We start from the raw sequence: 15,550 nt of genomic DNA, 5'->3' as shown, positions 1-15,550 counted from the left end.
CGGCAGGTTGTCATTATGTTATGTTGTACACACATACACACATACACACACACAACATGACATAATGACATGGTCATACACAAAATTTGGCATAAGGTCATTCTTCTGCCACTGCATCACATCACTCTGATCTGCTGGGACTACATCGTTTCCATGACCAGGCCCGAGTGATTGAGATACTTTCGGTCTCAAATCCCAACTTCCAACCCATCTTCCATTCCCCAACCATTTTGATACAGGCCGGGGTGCCACCATTGGTGGCATGCCATGAATGCTGTGTGGTATCTATTTCTAAAAATGACCCTTTCACTTACGCCCCTTTATGTGATGTCCTTTCTGTGGAACGTTGCCCAGATAGAGTACCGAGGTTGATTGATTGACTGATTTATAGAGCTAAACACAAACAGCACATTTGGCTTACCTGACATCACTGGGGACGTGGGTTCTGTGGAAAACCAATCTACAAAAAACACAGCAGATTTAGAAGCACAGAAATGACTTTCAGAGGTCCTGCACTCCCAGAACACATTGGCATTAATAGCAAAAAGAGAGAAATGCAAAAAGGCAAGCCACCTCATTTTTTGAGGTATTTGTTAAGCACTTTCTATGTGTCAAACACTGTTCTAAGCGCTGGGCTAGATACAAGTTAATTAGGTTGGACACAGTCCCTGTCCTACATGGAGCTCACAATCTAAGTAGTAGGGAGAACAGGTATTTAGTCCCCATTTTACAGATGAGGGAATGAGGCACAGAGAAGTTAAGTGGCTTTCCCAGGGGCATGTCTTTCTCTTCTCCTCCTCTTCCTCCTCCTTTCTCTTTCTTCTCCTTCTCCTTTTCCTTCTCCTGTTCCTCCTCCTTCTCCCTCCCCTTCCTTCTGCTCCTCCTTCTCCTCCTTTTTCTTCTCCAGCTCCTCCTCCTCCTCCTGCTTGGCAAGAGCTAGGATTGGAACTCAGGTCCTCTGAGCCCCAGGCTAGTCTGTGGATATAACTAAATACATCAAGATCCATAATTAGAGTCAACAAAATGCATCGCACTCATCTGCAATTGTCGTTGATTCTGCAGTGAGAAAATCATGGGAAAACATAAAAGTTAGAGAGATAGAAATTATTTCCTGAAGCCCTAGTTTCCCAGAAACACAAACACTGATGTCGAAAAGCAAGAAATGCATATCATCCAATCCAGCAAGATCCACCAGGCCATCAAGGTCCTACAAGACCTCATTTGTAATAATAATGGAATTTGTTAAGTGCTTACTATGTGCCAAGCAAGCACTGTATTTAGCGCAGGTTATAAAAGACAATCGGGTCGGACACAGTCCGGGTGCTACATGGAGCTAACAGTCTTGGTTTCCCAATTCCTCTTCACACACCTATTCAAAGAGTTTCCCTCCCCTCTTATCTTGCTCCTTCAAGACAAAAATGTCAGACTTGAAAAGATCATAGTGGATGCAATTGGTCGGATTTATTTGTAGTTTTATGGATAACTGACTAAATGGTGGTGCTATAAGGATTTGGGGTTTATATTTTGTGCAGGATTGATTAAACAATCCATGCTGCAATTCAAAATTTTACAGTAAAAGTTTTAGCACAGTGGGGAAATTCCCCCTCCTACCCAAACCCCAAGTTCCCTTTTCCAAGGAAGCAGAACTGCCATTAAGGATGAAATCAAACTTACCAGGTGTAGGCCAGCCTGAATGGCTGTCTGCAAAGTAATAAAAAACAGATCAAGGTGCTCATCCTTTTAAGAAGTGAAATCACATTTAGCTAATTGTAATTATTGTCTTTTGCCCAAGTCCTTCACACTCCCTGGAACAGTTTCTCCCTTCAAATCTGAGAGGACACTGCTGAACACATCTTCAAATCCTTCCTGAGATCCCACCTCCTCAAGTAGCGATCTCCAATTTCCTCCTCTCATTGTTGTAAGAACCCAACATCCACACTTAGCACTCATTATACATCTATTTACATATGCCATTTATTTATTCATTCATTTTATTTTCCCCAAATCTGTATCTATGCTTTCGCTTCTTTTCCCAGTGGGTGAAAAGGGTGCATTGCTACATGTTTCCCCAATTAGTTTGATAGTTCCTCCATAGTTCTTACCTTTATTGTATTCTGATGTATTCACCATAAACTCCCAAGAATTTAGTCAATGCTCTGCACCCAGTGGGAACCTATTACACTGTTCTGCACACAGTAGGTGCTTAATATAATGCTCTGCACCTAAAAGGCTCTTATACAGTGCTCTGCAAGCAGTAAGCACTCGGCCCAATGCTCTGTGAACAGAAGGTGAACAAATAATACTATAGAATGTAGGAACTAATAGACCCTGAGTTCAAGAGTAGCAAAGGAGGCAGTTTGAGATAACCTTAAACCTAACCATATTTTCAGGAGGAGGAGGGAGGGAGGAGGAAGAGGAAGAAGGAGGAGGAGGAGGAGGAGGAAAGGGAGGGGCAAGGGGAGGAGGGAGGAGGAAAAGGGGAAGAAGGAGAGGAAGAAGGAGAAGGGAAGGAGAAGGGGAGGAGAAGGAGGCGGAGGAGGGAGGAGAGGAAGGAGAAGAACAGTTGAAGAAGTTGGAGGAAGGGGAAGGGGAAAGAAAAGGAGGAGGAGGGAGGAGAAGGGGAAGGAAGAGGAGGAGGAGGGAGGAGAAGGAGGAGAGAGGAGTCTAAGGGGAAGTGGAAGGAGAAGGGAATGAGGAAAGGGGAAAGGGAAGGAGAAGGTGAGGAGGAAGAAGGAGAGGGGAAGAGAAACGAGGATGAGGAGGAGGTGAACGAGGAGAAGGAAAAGGAGAAGGAAAAGGAGGAGAAAAAGAAAGAAGAGAAGGAGTTAGGAGGAAGGGGAAGGAGGAGGAGGAGGAGAAGAGGAAAGTCATGCTTCTGAGCTTGTACTGGGACAGAAAAAAACATACAAGAAAACACACACATACACATGAATGCACACACACTCAGGCAGATTCACACAGGCTCCTTTCCTCCGTAGGCTGCTGAACCATCAGGGACCTGAATCCCAATCAGTCAATCAACCTACAATAAACCTCAATAAATGCCTGTTGTGTGCACAGTACAAAGCCCTTGCTTATGAAATATATATGATCCCTTGCCTTTAAGAGTTTACAAACTAGCAGGAGAGTCAGACATCTGCCCCACTGCTTCCTCCCCTGCCTCTACATCTGTCCCAGTGGTCAGTCCCAGATGTTTCCAGTGTAGCCCTAAGAGTTCAGTCCCAGTTACACAGGAAATCTGCAAAGTGCACACCTAGAAACAGTGCCTGGGGAACAAAGACAACCCTGAATCCCCTACACACTTCCGAGTTCCTAATGGGATTAGAAAAAGCAAAACAGTAAATGGCTTTCATTGAGAAACATGCGCACACTAAATGAATGATAATCTTCGCAGGAAAACTACCTGAGCAGACCACTCCGGCATCTTCACTGTGTTGGCAGTTATGGTTGTTCCACCCATTATGAGGGCAGTTCCACAGGTAGTATTCCCGTCCCGAACAATGCACATCATCCAGGAGGATGCTGCCATAGCCCTGACCAAACAGGGCATTTCCTGGTGCGGAAACAGCATATCCACAGCCCAGCTGCCTGCACACAACGTTGGCATCATTGATATCCCAGTAATCATCACACACTGTGCCCCAGGACCCACGGTACAGGACTTCAACACGGCCTTGACATCGGTCCCCTCCATTCACCAGTCTCAGGGATAAATCTGTGAGAGCGATAAGAGGAAGGAGGAATACATACAATCTACTTCAACATCTTTTCCCATAGCCACTTGGCTCAATGCTTGCATCCCTCTCCCTTCTGAATTTATCTACGCTCTTGGATTTGTTCCCTATGGGCATCCTCATCCCCACAGTACTTATGTACTTATCTGTAAACTATTCATTTATATTTATATCTGGTCCTGCCCACCCTCTCAAGAGTATAAATTCCTTTTGGCCAGGGGACATGTTTATCAATTCTATTGCACTGCACTCTCTCCCAAACTCTTAGTACAATGCTCTGCACACAGTAAGCGCTCAATAAATATCGTAGATTCATTGATTGATAATCAATTCCCAGCATCCTAATATTTTCAGGAATAGCCCAAAATCAATCCATGATTTCACTTCTTTCCAGGCAAGCAACTGGCTTGTTTCAGGCAAGAAATATGTCCTGGTTTTGAGGTCCTCTAGAGATTCGTTGTTTAACTTCCAACATTGCCACCAAATTCTCACTGCCTTTTTTTTATGGCATTTGTTAAGCACTTACTATGTGCCAGACACTGTTCTAAGCTCTGGGGTAGACACAAGATTCTCAAGTTGGACATAATCCCCGTCTCACATGGGACTCACAGTCTTAATCCCCATTTTACAGATGAAGTAACTAAGTCACAGAAAAGTGAAGTGACTTTTCCAAGGTCACACAGCAGACGAGTGGAGGAGATGGGATTAGAAAGCAGGCCCTTCTGACTCTCAGGCCTGTGCTCTATCCACTAAACCATACTGCTTCTCCTGTATGTCCCTTATCCTGCCAGGTTGACAATTTCCTCTTTGCTCCATTCTCAGTAAAGATGGAGAAAAACTTAACTGCTAAATCACACTGTTCACCCTGCTTGGAAATTCTGCCTTTCAGTGATCTGCCAGACCTCAGCTTTCCCCACCTTCAAAGCCCTCCAACAATCTCACCTCCTCTAACCTGCCATACATGATAATCCCCAGCACACTAAGGGGAATCCATCAGTCATTTATGATTCTGATTAATTAATTTATGCCCAACCTCAGCACTTCGTTCGAGAAGTTCACTCTCTAGCAGATTCAATTACTCAACTTGACTGTAAATTCTGTAGATTCTGGCCCACTGGATAGAGCCCGGGCCTGGGACTCGTCAGAAGGACCTGGGTTTGAATCCCAGCTCTGCCACTTGTCTGCAGTGTGACCTTGGGCAAGTCACTTAACTTCTCTTTGCCTCAATTACCTCATCCGTACAATGGGATTGCGACTTTGAGCTCCATGTGGGACAGGGATTGTGTCCAACCTGATTTGCTTATATCCACCCCAGTGCTTAGTACAGTGCCTGGCACATAGTAAGTCCTTAACAAATACCACCGTTAGTCAAAGGATAAAATCAAAGTATCATAAATTTGTAGTGCTTTCATTTTTAAAGATCACTTTCACAGAATTTATCACATGTTCACTTTGAGGTAGGGACAAGTAGGTATTTCACATGAGGAAACTGAGGTCTGAAAGACGAGGTGACTTGAACAAGGTCACCCAGCACTTATATAACAGTACTGGGATTACCTCTTGGTTCTCCTGTTTCCCTGTACTTTGAAACTTCCATTAGGTAATGCTGAGTGTAATAATATTTAATATTTCAAGCCTGAAAAAGAACATTGAAAGCAAAGCCCACTTCCAAAGGAAATCCACAAGAGGAATGCAGCAAGATTTAGGAGTGAACGCTCAATGCAGGGTTTACAAAATGACCTTCTAATAAACTCTTGTCCTTTAGGGACTTTCAGAAAGTTAAAGTCCAGGAAGCTTTAAAAGCACCAATCTAACTGAAAGTGCTGGTGACAATTCACTGAAAGCCACAAAAGTATATGGAAATAGGGTTCTTACCAGAGCTTGTTATAAGCCAATCTAGGAAAAAAAAATCACAAATTGGTGTTAAGGAAACAGAATTAATTAACAGAATTAGGTGGCAAATATACCTTTCATTCATTCATTCATTCAATCAGTAGCATTTATTGAGTGCTTACTGTGTGCAGAACACTGCACTAAGTACTAGGGAAATACAAGCTGGCAACATATAGAGATGGTCTCTACCCAACAACGGGCTAAAACCTAATTTTTCTGTTGCTTTTTTGTTGTTGTTGTTGTTGTTTTTAACAAGTTTCAGCCTATGGCTACAAGCTGAAAAAGGGATTTATGAGTCTTGTTAACATATACGATGCATGTATGTGTGTGTATCCCCACATCTGGTTGGTGTGTTTTATGTTATGGTATGGAATGCTAATTAAGCTAAATACTTCATGACGATATGATAAACAAGTTCATTCATTTCATTCATTCAATCAGATTTATTGAGCGCTAACTGTGTGCAGAGCACTTTCATTCATTCAGTTATTCAATCGTATTTATTGAGCGCTTACTGAGTGCAGAGCACTGTACTAAGCGATTGGGAAGTACAAGCTGGCAACACTTAGAGACGGTCCCTACCCAACAACGGACTCACAGTCTAGAAGGGGGAAACAGACAACAAAACAAAACATGTGGACAGGTGTCAAGTCGTCAGAACAAATAGAATTAAAGCTAAATGCTCAACATTAACAAAATAAATAGAATAATAAATATGTACAAGTAAAATAAATAGAATAATAAATCTGTACAAACATATATACAGGTGCTGTGGGGAGGAGAAGGAGGTAGGGCTGGGGGGATTCATTCATTCATTCAATTGTATTTATTGAGCGCTTACTGTGTGCAGAGCACTGCACTAAGCACTTGGGAAGTACATGGGGAGGAGGAGAGGAAAAAGGGGGCTCAGTCTGGGAAGGCCTCTTGGAGGAGGTGAATGGCTACTGATCAATCATTTCATAGATTAAATTATTAGGGCATCCAATCTTCTGGGCAAGTGGCAGTACCAGCCAAGAGGGAAGTCAAATTTCCATGAAGCTCTTTTGGAGGTTGGAACTCGCACTTTTGGAGTGGACTGTCCACCAAGGCCACACATGGGCATGAAGCTTATTCCAAAACTAAAGCGTGAGTGGGTGAAGGGGGGCACCTGCTTGGATGGTGACCACTGCCAGACAAGGGGATAGACAAGAGGCGGAGGAGCTTTGTAGTGAAGGGGGACCACCACTCTTTTAGTTTTCCCTGAATTTGTCACCAAAATAGGGAAAGCAGGAAAGTTGGATTCATCCCTTCATGTTTGCTTTCTTCTCATTTAAAAAAAAAAAAGAAAAATGAATCTGGGTTTGACTTCTTTTTTTACCTTTCCCAAACAAGACTACAATGGGCCACCCACCCCAGTGTCCACTTGGCCCCATGCAGGTGGGCATCAGGTCCAATGTCAGATTGCATTGACATTGCAATGAAGCAGTGTGAAGCAGCTTGGCTCCGTAGAAAGAGCATGGGCTTGGGATTCAGAGGTCAGTCATGGTCAGAGGTCACGGGTTCAAATCCCGGCTCGGCCAATTGTCAGCTGTGTGACTTTGGGCAAGTCACAACTTCTCTGGGCCTCAGTTACCTCATCAGTAAAATGGGGATTAAGATTGTGAACCCCACATGAGAAAACCTGATCACCTTGTATCCTCCCCAGTGCTTAGAACAGTGCTTTGCACATAGTAAGCTTTTAACAAATACCAAAGTTATTATTATTATTATTATTTTTGCACCCTATTAATGACAGGGGAAGACTGCAGCATGTTGGATCGTAGTTCAACCCCTTCGACTAAAGATTGGTAGAACTGAAAGGATGCCAAGATAAATTTCTCTGCCAAACAAACGTCTCTCATGAAAACCATCTCCCACCCACCACCCCCGGTCGCAGATGCACATGAACTTGAGAAGGATTTTAATTAACATTTATTTCATTTTGTTGGTATGCTTGGTTTTGTTCTCTGTCTCCCCCTTTTAGAATGTGAGCCCACTGTTGGGTAGGGACTGTCTCTATATGTTGCCGCCTTGGACTTCCCAAGCGCTTAGTACAGTGCTCTGCACACAGTAAGCGCTCAATAAATACGATTGATTGTTTGATTGATTGACTTTAATTTCCAACTGATCTTTTGGTATGCCCAGGTGCTTTCCTACATTATTTCAGGACCCAGCAAGATTTAGGAGTGAATGTTCAATGCAGGGTCTACCAAGTGACCTTCTAATAAACTCTTGTCCTTTAGGGACTTTCAGAAAGTTAAAGTCCAGGAAGCATTAAAGGCACCAATCTAACTGAAAGTGCTGGTGACAATTCACTGAAAGCCACAAAAGTCTATGGAAATGGGTTTCTTACCAGAGCTTGTTATAAGCCAATCTAGGAAAAAAAAAATCACAAATTGGTGTTAAGGAAACAGAATTAATTAACAGAATTAGGTGGCAAATATACCTTTCATTCATTCATTCAGTAGCATTTATTGAGCGCTTACTGTGTGCAGAGCACTGCACTAAGTACTAGGGAAATACAAGCTGGCAACATATAGAGATGGTCTCTACCCAACAACGGGCTAAAACCTAATTTTTCTGTTGCTTTTTTGTTGTTGTTGTTGTTTTTAACAAGTTTCAGCCTATGGCTACAAGCTGAAAAAGGGATTTATGGTCAGAGCCTCTGACAGAGCTCACTGCCTCAGCCTGTGACAGAGCAGCGATGGAGCAAGGATGCCACAGTGACTGTCATCCACTGCCCCAGAAGTGCTAAACAGAGTGAACACATGTGACTTACCTGGTGTTGTTGTTGATTCTGTGCTTGTTTCTATGGAGGACCAATCAAGAGAGAACAGGGAAGAGTTAGTGGGAAGGAAATGGCTCCCTGAAATTCTAGTCTTGAATTAAATGATCAATAAATGATAGTCTCGATCGCAACAGTATTTGTGGAAAAAAAACAGATGGAGGGCCCCACTTTTGTAAGGAAATCCTGCACCAGAGGCAGTGGGACGAATGGCAGTCCAGGGCTCTGAGGGCTTGCTGTTGTGCTAGGAGGAAGAGGTGAAAGGTTTGTCCAGTGATGAAACCATGTCTGCTGCAGTAGGATGCCTATTTCAGACATTCCGCTGCCCAAGACAGAAGAAGATAGGGCCCCCACTATGTTTTGTACATTGACATCATGCCATGATGCAAGCACACACAATGTAACATAAGCATATCATTGAATGCAAAATTTGGAGGAAAAAATTTCTCTGTCACTTCATCACATCACTCTGACATGACATGATCACACCACCTTGAGCTATCTGTGTATCTCATGTCTGGGATCCAGCTTACAACCCAGGAATGAATTAATTCTGACCCACAATCATTTTGAGATGGGAAACCGCATCGCCATTATTGAGATGAATCATGTGGCATCTATTCTTGAGTAGGGCCAAGCATTTCCTCCACCTTGCACAGTGTCTGTCCCAAGGAGCCCGATTACCTCGCTGACTATCCAAAGTCATCCATGGGCAGCAGCATCTCTGTAGAAAGCTGCCCCAGTAATGCTAAACAGAGTCATCACACGGTTTACCTGATATCACTGTTGAGTCTGCGATTGTTTCTGTGGGAAACGGATCTACAGAAAGCACAGCAGAGTTAGTTGGGCAGAAATGGTTTCCTGGAGACTTAGTGTCCCTGAACAAAGAATTAAGAAGATATGATCCCTGCTCCTAAAGGGTTCACAGTCCAGCAGAGTGCTGTCCACTTAAGTAAGATCTGAAACCAAAGTCAACCAAGTGCATCTCACTTGGAATTGTTGTTGACTCTGGAAGTGAAAACAATCAAGGGAAAACTGTAGAACAACAGAAATAGCTTCCTGTAGACCTAGTTTCACTAAGCCCAGAGAAATCGATGGGAAAAAATAAAAAAGGTAAAAATGCAGATCACTGCCCACAGTTCTTTTGCAAGACCTCATTTCCCAATTTTTCTTTCCACACCCACTCATAGAGGTTCCTTTTCTACCATCCTGCTTCTGCAAGATAAAAATGACACCCCTATTGAAAAGTCATTCTGGGTGCAATTGGTAGGATATTTTGTGCTTTGTGGATGTGACTAAATGGTGGTATAACAAGGATTTGGGGTTTATGTGGAATGTGGGATTGAATAAATGAATTCCTGTTTCAATTCAAAATTGGATAGTAGAAATCTTAGCATGATGTGGGAATTCCCATATCCTGCTCCTTAGGCTATGTCCCCTATTGCCATGGGGAATCCTAGAACAAACTCTTTTCCAGAGCACCACCATATACAGAGATGTCTTGAGGTGTCCCCATGGTATTCACAAACAAGGACGAGTAAGACTTACCCGGTGTTGTCCAAGTTGAATGGCTATCTGCAAAGTATAAAAACCAGATCAGGGATCTCTCCTTTTTAAGATGTGATATAACCTCTAGCAATGACTAATCTTTCAAAGATTGCAGGCTGAGAGAGAAAAGGAAAATGGGTCCACATGGATATATGCTTTGCACTTCCCATCCAGGAGGTACTCCTGAATCGTATATTTTGAGGGAAGTTTTGTTCCCTGGAGCTATTGTGACTATCGGATCTTCCAAAAACCAAAGCTTGTTTTTCTGTCTACCTAGGGAGATGAAAATCTGATTCTTATGGATGACTTTTTATATGCTAGCTGGTAATAATAATATAATAATAATAATAATAATAATAATAATAATGGCATTTGTTAAGCACTTACTATGTGCAAAGCACTGTTCTAAGTGCTGGGGAGGTTACAAGGTGATCAGGTTGCCCCACGGGGGGCTCACAGTTTTAATCCCCATTTTACAGGCAAGGTAACTGAGGCCCAGAGAAGCTAAGTGACTTGCCCAAGGTCACACAGCTGACAATTGGCAGAGCCGGAATTTGAACCCATGACCTCTGACTCCCAAGCCCGTGCTCTTTCCACTGAGCCATGCTGTGGAACTTAATAACATTCTTTATAAAAGTAAGGGTGACATATTCTACTTCTTGTTTTGGACAAACTTGCATTTCTCCCATCAGTAATTTATTTTAACATCTATCTCCCCCTCCAGATTGTGAGCTGCTAATGGGCAGGGAAACTGTCTACCAACTTGACTGTACTATTCTCTCCCAAATACCTAGTACAATTTTCAGTCCACAATAAGTATTCAGTAAGTTCCACTGATTGATTGATTATTGTCTTTGCACAAGTTCTTCCATGCTTTCTGGAACAGTCTCTCCCTTTGAATCTGCTAGGACATAGCAGGATGCATTTTCCAAGTCTCCTTGGGAATACGCTTCTGGTAAGAAACAATCCCCAAATAATTCCACCTCCCTTCATCATGAAAACCCAACATTCACCCTTAGCACTTTTTGTATATCTGTCTGCATATGCCATTTATGGATTTATTCATTTTCTTCCTCTAAAATTCACATCTCAATTTTTCCTCATTTTCCCAGTGTATCTAAACATTTTGACTTCTTTCATCCCCCATTAGTTGATAGCTCTTCCAAGGCAGAAATCAGAGTTCCTTCCCTTGTCGCTTCCTCCCAGTGATTTCTTCCAAGTCAGACCGAAATCAGAGTTCCTTCTCTTAATGTGTCCTCCCAATGCTCTGCACCCAGTAAGTGCTTAATACAGTGTCCTCCAACCAAGAGTACAGTGCTGTGCAAGCAGAAGGCAAACAATAATACCACTGAATGAAGAGCCTAAAATAGGCCCTGAACTATTAAGTGCAAGAAAAGCAAAGAAGCCAAGATGAGACAACCTTAAACCTGACTATATTTTTGGGAGCTCAAAATGCAAGGGGATGTGGGCTTTCACTGAGGGTAAATTGGTGGCCCAAGATTAAGGGAATTGCACCAAGGACAATTCAACCACCTCCTGTGGGTATCATCTCACTCTCAGTGGCTTCTTCCCCTCTGCTTTCAAACATGCCCCTGTCTCCTCTATCCTAAAAACACCCTCCCTTGACCCCATGGCTCCCTTCAGTTATTGCCCCATCTCCCTCCTACAGTTCCTCTCTAAATCCCTTGAGAGAGTGTTCTACACCCACTGTCACAAATTCCTCTCCTCCAATTCTCTCCTTGACCCCCTCCAATCTGACTTCTGTCCCCTTCATTCCACAAAAACTGCCCTGTCAAAAGTCACCAGTGATATTCTTAATGCCAAATCCAGTGGTCTCTACTCCATCCTAATCTGCCTAGATCTCTCAGCTGCCTTCATTCATTCATTCATTCAATTATATTTATTGAGCATTTACTGTGTGCAAAGCACTGTACTAAGTGCTTGGGAAGTACAAGTTGGCAACATATAAAGATGGTCCCTACCCAACAACGGACTCACAGTCTAGAAGGGGGAGACAGACAACAAAACATATGAACAAATTAAAATAAATAGAATAGTAAGTATGTGCAAGTAAAATAAATAGAGTAATAAATCTGTGTCAACCACCTAGGGCTTCTCCTATGGCTTCACTGGCACTGTCCTCTCCTTGTCTCCTCCTATCTCTCTGGCTGTTTGTTCTCATTCTCCTTTGCAGGCTCCTCCTCTGCCTCCCACCCCCGAAATGTGGGAGTCCCTTGAGGTTCAGTTCTGGGTCCCCTTCTATCCTCCATCTACACCCACTCCCTTGGAGTACTCATTTGCTCCCAAGGCTTCAACTACCACCTCTCTGTGGACGAAACCCAAATCTACATCTCCAGCCCTGATCTCTCATCCTCTCTGCAGTCTCTCATTTCCTCCTGACTTCAAGACATCTCTACTTGGATGTCCTCCCATCACCTCAAGCTTAACATGTTGAGAACAGTTTCTTAACTTCCCAGCAAAACCCTGTCCTCCCCCTAACTTTCCCATTACTGGAGATGGCACCACTATCCTTCCTGTCTTACAGCCGTATAACCTTGGCATTAGTTCTCTCTCACTGAACCCACATATTCAATCCATCACCAAATCCTGTCAGTCCCATCTTTACTACGTCATTAAAATCTGCCCTTTCCTCTTCATCCAAACTGCTACCACGTTAATACAAGTCACTCATTCAGCCTCCTTGCTGACCTCCCAGCCTCCTGTCTTTCCCCACTCCAGTCCATACTTCGTTCTACTGCCTGTATCATTTTTCTATAAAAACGTTCAGGACATGTTTCCCCACTCCTCGAAACACTCCAGTGGTTACCCATCCACCTCCACATCAGAAAAAAACTCCTCGCCATTGTCCTCAAAGTCCTCAGTCACCTTGCCCCTTTCTTACCTTATCTCACTACTCTCTTACTACCACCCAGACTGTGGACTTCAATCTCATCTATCTTGTCCCTGATCCCTTGTCAACATCCTGCCTCTGGCTTGGAGTGCCATCCTTCCTCAAATCTGACAGATAATTACTCTTTCCCACTTCAAAGCCTTACTCAAGGCACATAGCCTCCAAGAGGCCCTACCTGATGAAGCCCCCCTTACGTCTTCTCCCTCTCCCTTCTGGGTCACCCTGACTTACTCCCTTTTTTCTTCTCCCTTTCCACCCCCACAGCACCTATATACAAATTTATTATTTGTTTAATCTATATTAATGCCTGTCTCCCCCAACTTTAGACTGTAAACTCATTTTGGAAAGAGACTGTGTCCGTTTATTGTTGTATTGTGCTCTCCCAAGTGCTTTGTAAGTACAGAGCTCTGCACACAGTTAGTGCTCAATAAATATTATTGGATGAATGAAGTGGAGGGAGGAAGAGTAGAAAGCAGAAAGTAAAGTGCCAAAAGATAGAAAATGCTGAAGAAGATATGACAGAGAGAGCGGCAGTCCGATGCTTCCAGTCTTGTATAACACAAAAAAATGACAAAAGCCAAGTCTCTCTCTCTCTCTCTCTCTCTCTCTCTCTCTCTCTCTCTCTCACACACACACACACACACACACACATACACATATAAACATAAGCACACACATGCAAGGCACAGTCTCCGTCAGATCTAGTCAGACATCGTCCCTTCTGGACAGCCTGTATTTGAATCAATCAATCTAGATAATTTATTGAGTGCCTACTGTGTGCACAGTTCTAAGCCCCTGGATGAGAATAACACATGACCACTTGTCTTCAGGAGTTTACAGTCTCCAGGGGAGGCAGAAATCTGCTCCACCACTTCCTTCTACATTGCTCTGAGAGATCATTCCTGGATTTTTTAAATAGCATTGGTTAAGCTCCTGCTCAGAGTGGCTTAGTGGAAAGAGCATGGGCTTGGGAATCAGGTCATGGGTTCTAATCCCTACTCTGTCACTTAGTTGTATGACTTTGGGCAAGTCACTTAATGGCTCTGTGCCTCAGCACATCTGTAAAATGGGGATTAAGATTGTGAGCCCCACATGGGACAACTTGATTACCCAGTATCTACCCCAGAACTTAGAACAGTACTTGGCGCATAGTAAACACTAAACAAACACCATTATTATTATTATTATTATTATTATTATTATTATGTTCCAGGCACTGTAGTAATTCTTTGGGTAGATGCAAGCTAATCAGGTTGGGCACAGTTCATGGTTCACATGGGGCTCAAACTTTTAATCCCCATTTTCCAGATGAGGTACCTGAGGCACAGAGAAGTGAAGTGACTTGCCCAAGGTCATACAGCAGACATGCAGCAGGGCTGGGATTAAAGATCCCCAGGCCTATGCTGTATTCACTAGGCAAAACTGTTTCTCAGGTTTGTCACATGATTCTCTGGGTTCAGGTCCCGCTCTGAGCAAGATCCATCGATTAAACCTCACATAAGGGATTTAGGATCCCAAAAAGATTCTTAGGGCATTAACTGTGGCGGGGGAGAGATAGCCCTGAAACACTCAAAATATTCAGAATTCCTATTCAACTTAGAAAATCAGAAAGAGAAATGGATCTTTCATTGTGGCGCATGCATGCATTCTAAATAAAACATAAACTTCAAAGGGAGGCTACCTGAGCAGACCACTCCAGCATCTTCACTGTGTTGGCAGTTATGGTTGTTCCATCCATTATGAGGGCAGCTCCACAGGTAGTATTCCCGTCCTGAACAACGCACGTTATCCAGGAGGATGCTGCCGTAGCCCTGACCAAACCGGGCATTTCCTGGTGCAGAAACAGCGTATCCGCAGCCCAGCTGCCTGCACACGACGTTGGCATCATTGATATCCCAGTCATCATCACACACTGTGCCCCAGGACCCACGGTACAGGACTTCAACACGGCCTTGACATCGGTCCCCTCCGTTCACCAGTCTCAGGGATAAATCTGTGAGCAAGATGAGGAGGAATCACATCACAATAAATAAATCACATTTATTGAGCATGTATGGGATGCATTGTACTGTACTAAGCGCTTAGGAGAACACAGTATAACAGAGTTGGTAGATGTGTTACCTGCTGACAACGAACTTACAGTCTAGAGGGGGACACCGATGTTAAATGAATAAATTATGGATGTGCATGGGGTGGCAGTGAATAAAGGGAGCAAAGGGTGCAGAAGGGAGACAGAGAAGATGAAGTGAAGGCTTGGTCAGGGAAGTCAACTTGGAGGCGATGTGTCTTCAATAGTGGAGAGAATAATTGTTGAATATGAAGAGGGAGAACTTTCCAGAGTTGAAGCAAGACATGAGCGACAGGTTGCGGTGAGGCAGACAACAGGTATAGTGAATAGGATGGCAGTAGAGGAGTGAAGTGTGAAGGCTGGGTTGTAGAAGGGGAGAAGTAAAGTGAGACAGGAGCGGGCAAGGTGATTGAATGCTTTAAAGCCAAAGCTAAGGAGTTTCCACTGGATCCATATGTGGATGGGAAACTACTAGATGTTCTTGAGTAGTGGGGAAATGTGGCCTGAACATTTCTGTAGAAAAATGATCCAGGAGGAGGAATACTTACAATCTACTTCAATTCATTTTCCCATCAACACTTTGTTCAGTGCTT

At 43.4% G+C, this 15,550-nt stretch overlaps 1 long non-coding RNA gene across 1 annotated transcript; it reads right to left on the bottom strand.

Annotated features, from left to right (window-relative positions):
• Window positions 1-7,998: 7,998 nt before the first annotated feature.
• LOC119937958 lies at window positions 7,999-9,250 on the bottom strand. Its single transcript, XR_005454302.1, has 3 exons — window positions 9,205-9,250; window positions 8,425-8,454; window positions 7,999-8,019 (listed from the first exon to the last, which is right to left on the bottom strand). It is a non-coding gene; the product is annotated as an uncharacterized LOC119937958 (long non-coding RNA).
• Between the last annotated feature and the right edge of the window lie 6,300 nt (window positions 9,251-15,550).

Source organism: Tachyglossus aculeatus, chromosome 16 (assembly GCF_015852505.1).
Source record: "Tachyglossus aculeatus isolate mTacAcu1 chromosome 16, mTacAcu1.pri, whole genome shotgun sequence".
NCBI lineage: Eukaryota > Metazoa > Chordata > Mammalia > Monotremata > Tachyglossidae > Tachyglossus > Tachyglossus aculeatus.
This window is presented reverse-complemented; position numbering and strand designations above follow the sequence as displayed.